A 6,277-nucleotide genomic window follows, 5' to 3' on the forward strand; every position below is an offset into this window, starting at 1 on the left:
CCCGGACCCGGAAAAAAAAAAAAAAAAAAAAAAAAAAAAAAAAAAAAAAACTTATTAATTAGTGCAATAAGTTGTCTTTTCAAAGTTTATTTCTGGAAATTTCTTCCAAAACATTCGAAAGTGTGACAATCAATGCTTACTTATCTCCTATTCCTCCCCCCTTCCTTCAGGTAAGTAGGGGGGAATTTTCAACCAAATAACAACCATACCAAAGACGACACATCCCATCCTCCTTTGCAGCTAAATATGGCCACTTGACTAAGTTCTGAACTATATAGGATGTGAAGAGAAGTCATGTATGCCACTTCCAGGTTTGTCCTTAAAGGGAAAGAATGTGCCTGCCCCACATCCTACTCCTGGATTATGGATGTGGTGGGGAGCTGCCTTGTACTATGACAAAAATGGTAGGTACCTCCTTAAGCATAGGAGGAAAGCAACAAGATAAAAGAAACTAAGGTCCCCCATATCATGGAGCCACTATACCAGCCTTAGATAACTTATACTGTTGTTTTCTGAGGTTTTGAAAAGTTAACTTCTCATTTAACTTCTTGTTCACTGTATTTAGTCAGACACAGACCCAATCTGCACTCTAATGCATATAAAAAGTTTAAATTTAGGGCCGGCCCGGTGGCGCACTCGGTAGAGTGCAGCGCTTGGGAGTGCGGCGGCGCTCCCACCGAGGGTTCGGNCACCAAGGGTTGCGATCCCGTTACCGGTCACGAAAAAAGACAAAAAGGAAAAAAAAAAAGTTTAAATTTATAATAAATATTCAATTATAGCTACCTACCATCTTGGTAATGCTCTAAACATAAATTCTTACTTTGTCACAAGAAAGCTTCCTATTAGATAACCCTACTACTGAGATTACTGCTACTGTACCATCTTATATTAATATGGCATTTTTACATTCTCAAAATCTTGGGCAGGGAAGCTGGTGCTCTCCACATTTGGCTTATAGGATACTGAGGCACAGGAAAACAGGGAAGCTGTTTTGCCCAAGATTACACAGCTAAGGAACAGTACTCGGACAGGATTCAGCATATAGGTTCCTCATTCCATCATTCCACGTACATATACATATATCTACACATGCTATATGACAAGCACTGGAGTTATAGCCGCGATCAATAAAAACTTATTTCTGTCCAAATAAACCTTACAATCTAATGGAGAGGCAGAGACAGACATTANCAAGATTACACAGCTAAGGAACAGTACTCGGACAGGATTCAGCATATAGGTTCCTCATTCCATCATTCCACGTACATATACATATATCTACACATGCTATATGACAAGCACTGGAGTTATAGCCGCGATCAATAAAAACTTATTTCTGTCCAAATAAACCTTACAATCTAATGGAGAGGCAGAGACAGACATTACATGAATAATTATATATACAAACACATATGAATAAATATATAGCTATTTAAAATAGGGTTGTAAAAGAAGAAGATCCTGCTCAGAGCAGAGAATGCATGGCCAAGGAACCTTATCTGGATTGGAGCTTGGGGAAGGCCTCTCTGAAGAAGTAATATTTATGCTGAACCATAAGGATGAGTTATGAATGAAGAGGATGAGGAGAGGGAAAAGGGAAGAAAGAAGGCCATGAAGAAATTTACATGTCAATCTTCATAAGAATCCCTTGGTAAGTACTATCAACCCCATTTCACAGATGAGGGAACTGATGCTTACCTTGCTTAACATTATGATGCCAAGCATGGGCAGATCTTGTTGAGACTCCCAATCTGCTTGACTCTGGACAAGTAATTACCATCTCACAGGTAATCTTTCCTGCTGCCTCAACTGCTATTTGTAACTAGATATCAAGCAGATTTTGGATAGATATCACAGTCAGAGCATCTTTTTTACCCAAACACAGGTGCCAAGATGCAAACCTTAACCTAAATGGCCATAAAGTTTTTAAAATTAAAAAATCAACTCTTGTCATTGGAAATTTTATGTAGTTAGAAAAATTAGGGGGATATTTAATCAACAGAGATATTACTTAAAATAGACTGGATGCTGAAAACCAGTTTCATTCCATGTCAAACCAGTTCAGTAGGCTCCCCCCAAAAGTCAATTTTAACAAGCATTTCAACTACGGGGAGATAAAACTCAAAACGATTTGTCAACAAGAGTAAAGACATTTTAAACTATTACTCACTGCATATTGGATATGAGCACATATCCCTCAAACAAAAACAAACAAAAATATGTATCAGAGTGCTTCAAACAGTTCATGGAAAAATAGAATTAAAAGATAATACAAATCTTTCCACAAACTTTTTGAAGTACTCTCATATATAACTTGTCAAAACTTAGTTTTAACAGTAACACAAACGTTCAAAAATCACCTTCTAAAAGAGAAGGTACATAACTCTGGTAAAAGAACCAACTTCCAAAGTATGCCTACATGAAACCACATCATTTTAGATGTTCACTGTAAGCTATAATCTCCAATAAAGAATTTTAAGTCATAACAGAACTCTGGAAGTAGAATTTTAAAGCAGAAGCAAAACTTTTTAAAAACATTTAGCCGGCTTATACGATGCAATATTTCCAAGTCATTTTGTTTTTCATATAACAAAAAATGAAACTAAGGATGCCTGTAGCCACTAGATTAGGAAACAGGACCTATCTTCAATTACCCATTATGAACCTTAAATTAATTATTTTTATCATGGTAAGTCTACATTTCACTTTCACACATCCAATGTGAAACTCTAGCTTAACAACTCTAGCTTAACATTAGTGTTGACATAAGCAAGATTTCAAAAGATTTCTTCATTTGGGGACAACTGAGAAGAAACTTTAGGTAATTTAAAATAATTTGATGATTTTTTTCCCAAATAATTAAAAACAAATTTTAACCCCTCACAATTTTTAATCCAAAATTGTACAAGCTCTGGGTTATGATTACCACAATTTCTCTAGCCATCAAAAAACTGCTCAATGGTCAAGATAACATACAGTAAGAAGTCTTTTAAAAGGGTTAACCACTACATATAGATAAGATGTTATTATACTAGTCACACAACTCCCTTTGATAGGGCAAACTACGTTAGTATCAAGTTTCAGATGACTGTGTCTAATAGTAATATCTTTTACCTCTAAATCGAAAATAGACAAGTATGGAGGCAAAATAACCAAAACACTCAACAGAAAGTAAACATTCATAGCTCACAGTTTAAATTACTGCTTAGGAACACAACAAAATTATAAGACTAATTAAATTTTGAGACTGAAGAGCCAAGTTCCTGACAAAAACTCTTTCTGGAATTGAGTTTTGTTAGGTTTAGATGGTTAAGTTTTTTCTTGGGGTTGGGGGTGTGGGTCAGAGGAAATATTGTTTCATGCAGGTGTGCTTGTGTGTACGAAATGTGAAAGCCCTTTGCAATAAGAGGAAAGCTAATGCCAAAACAAAGACATATTGACACTAACCTAATCCCAAATACCCAGAAAGTCACAAATTAAGCCCCTTTTTCTATTAGATTTGTTTTTAACGTCATATATAAGGCAATTCCCTTCTTGCCCATAATAGTTACTTCTATCCTGATTTTCTTCCCATTACTAGATTTACCAACGATAAACATGCACGTAAAAACACCTCTGGGCAGCCTAAATTTCGAGCTCCTCCTTTATTAAAAAAATGGTTTTCAAGTAGTATCCAAGATTCAATGCAAATTACCATCTTCTTTCTTTGCATAGTTAACAAAACAAAATGCATGCCAAGGTCATTGTATATGTTTATAAGAAGTTACTCTGAATTTTGCTTTTGCAAGTAAATATTCATAGCACTATAAAAACCAATGTCTTTAAATACGTTGTTGCACTTACCACTCCCCATCCCCATGTCTTTAGTCATAAACACAGTAACTCTTCATAAATAATACTAAGGGTCAGCCAATATTCTAGAGGGGAAAAAATTTTTCCAACAAAAGGTCTTTTTAACTACCCACATTTCCAAACAAGACACTGCACTAAAATGGAATATTTCCATTTATCTTCAATGTTAGCGCCTCTAAAAAACTGGACTAACATTAATTTTTGAATCCCCAGCACACAGTAATTTTGTATGTTTAAGTTTTTAATAGGTGGCACCAAAATGTCTTCAAAATGTTTAAGAAATTATCTTATACCTAAATTTCAAATTCCTAACAGTAGCAAATTTCTCACGATAAATGTTTAAGAAATTATCTTATACCTAAATTTCAAATTCCTAACAGTAGCAAATTTCTCACTAGATCACTTAGTCCATTCCCCACCCCCGCCAATAGTTACCATTCATTCATTCAAGTCTATTCCTTCACATCTAAAATCTCATTTAAACACCCACCAGGGATAAAGAAGTATACCTTCGCCTTATACATATAAGGAGTGACCCTTCCTCCTAGAATAATTAATTTGAGCTCATGCCATTCTGAGGTAAATACGAACTTTTTATACCCAGTTTTACAAGAGAACTTAGTGTAGACATTGACATGAGTCCTTAACTTTCTGGCAAGGTTTTAAGTCTAAATAAATTTGGACAGCTACCACAAACACCACTGCTAAGCCAAGGCAAATCCTCCAACAAAACAGTACAGGGGTACTTTCAGTGTAAGTCACATATACATTTAAAAACTTAACTATAACCAAGTAAACTTTCTCTTTAACTACTTTCTCTTTTAAACAAACTTCAGTCTAAAACCTTAACACATGAAATTTCAATTCTAGTCTCACATTTGCTTTCTAAAAATAATATTCTCTTAAAGTAACTGTACAATCAAGATAGAAATTTAAGAAAACAAAAACTAAAGGTAATTCCACTGACTTATTAAAACACCCCAAAATCTAAGTACTAAATATATTGACTCTTAAACACTTTGGTCATGTGACGTATAAAGGATCACAGAAGAAATCTAAATATCCAAAGGAAAAAATGACAAAATAGCTTTATACAAAACTTTTTTATGACTCATCAATACTTAAAGGATGCCTATATAAAACCGTGAAGAATAAAACAAATCTAAAGGAATATTTTTTGATTCCTTCCATTCTAAAACTTGCTATATAGTTTTCTTGGGGGGAAGAAAAAGGACAAGTTGAAGAGGGCTCACCTCAACATTTCCTTTCCACTTCTGCAAACCACAGTTAATTCCACGCTAAAAACTACACGTGGACACAATCTCTAGGTTAGAACCCTGAGTCATTACACACAAGTCGCTCCAAAATTTGCTGGTATTTTATAATAAGGAGTTATAACCCAGTGATTAAGAGCCCTGGCTCCAGACTCCTGGCTCCTGGAGTCCCAGCTGTATGACCTTGGACGAGTCACTGCCCCTCTCCAGGCTCAGGGTCCTCTTCTGTAAAACGGGTAACAGTTCCTACTGGTAGAATAAGCGGGTTAATACCCGTAAAACCCTGAGTGCCTGGCACTATTCTTCCTAATCTTTGAGTATGAAAACAATGTTGTAAGGTGTATTTTCTGACAATTTAGGAGGGATTCAAGAACCAAATGGTGCTGGCATTCAAGTGTTGCACCTAGATTACAGGATTCATATAACCTAGGGTAGAGTGAAAGGCACAGAAAAGTAGTCGAGCCACTGACTCACTAATTTTGCCATTTTTAACTATTTCAGACTAGGGAGGGGCCTTTCGCTAACTGCTGAGACATTCAGTAGCTTCGGTGGCTCTGGAGAGTGGGATTTTGACTATAAATAGACTCGCGAAGTTCTGTTGCAATGCACAGGTATCAATTATAATTCACGTCTCTTCAACCACCAACTCCTCCGGCTGCTAGGCAGGTCGTCACTCCATCTCGAGTGGCCAGATTTCTTGCACTCCCTGCCCAACTTCGGAATACACCGAGTCCGCTTCAACCACCAACTCCTCCGGCTGCTAGGCAGGTCGTCACTCCATCTCGAGTGGCCAGATTACTTGCACTCCCTGCCCAACTTCGGAATACACCGAGTCCGCCTCGCTCCAGCGTGGACCCCCAAGGGCTGCCGAGGGAGCGGGCTCCCGACCTTCGCGGACGCCCAGCCCGCCCTGCCGTCCTCGCCTACCCGGCAGCCAGCCCCATTTTCTTAACCCGTGCATTGTCCTTGCAAAGAACCCCGGCGGTTCCCACACTGGTGGGGACCGAGAGGAGGGACGAGGGAGGAGCTGGGAAAGAGGATGAGGAGGAAGAGGAGGAGGAGGAAGACAACCTCCTCCCCTTCGCTCGGGAGACCAGTGAAGGTCTGGCGCTTTCTCTGGCCCCCCAAGCCCCGGCTCCCGGGAGGCCACG

The sequence above is a fragment of the Galeopterus variegatus genome, unplaced genomic scaffold (genome assembly GCF_000696425.1).
Source record: "Galeopterus variegatus unplaced genomic scaffold, G_variegatus-3.0.2 Scaffold475, whole genome shotgun sequence".
Taxonomy (NCBI): Eukaryota; Metazoa; Chordata; class Mammalia; order Dermoptera; family Cynocephalidae; genus Galeopterus; species Galeopterus variegatus.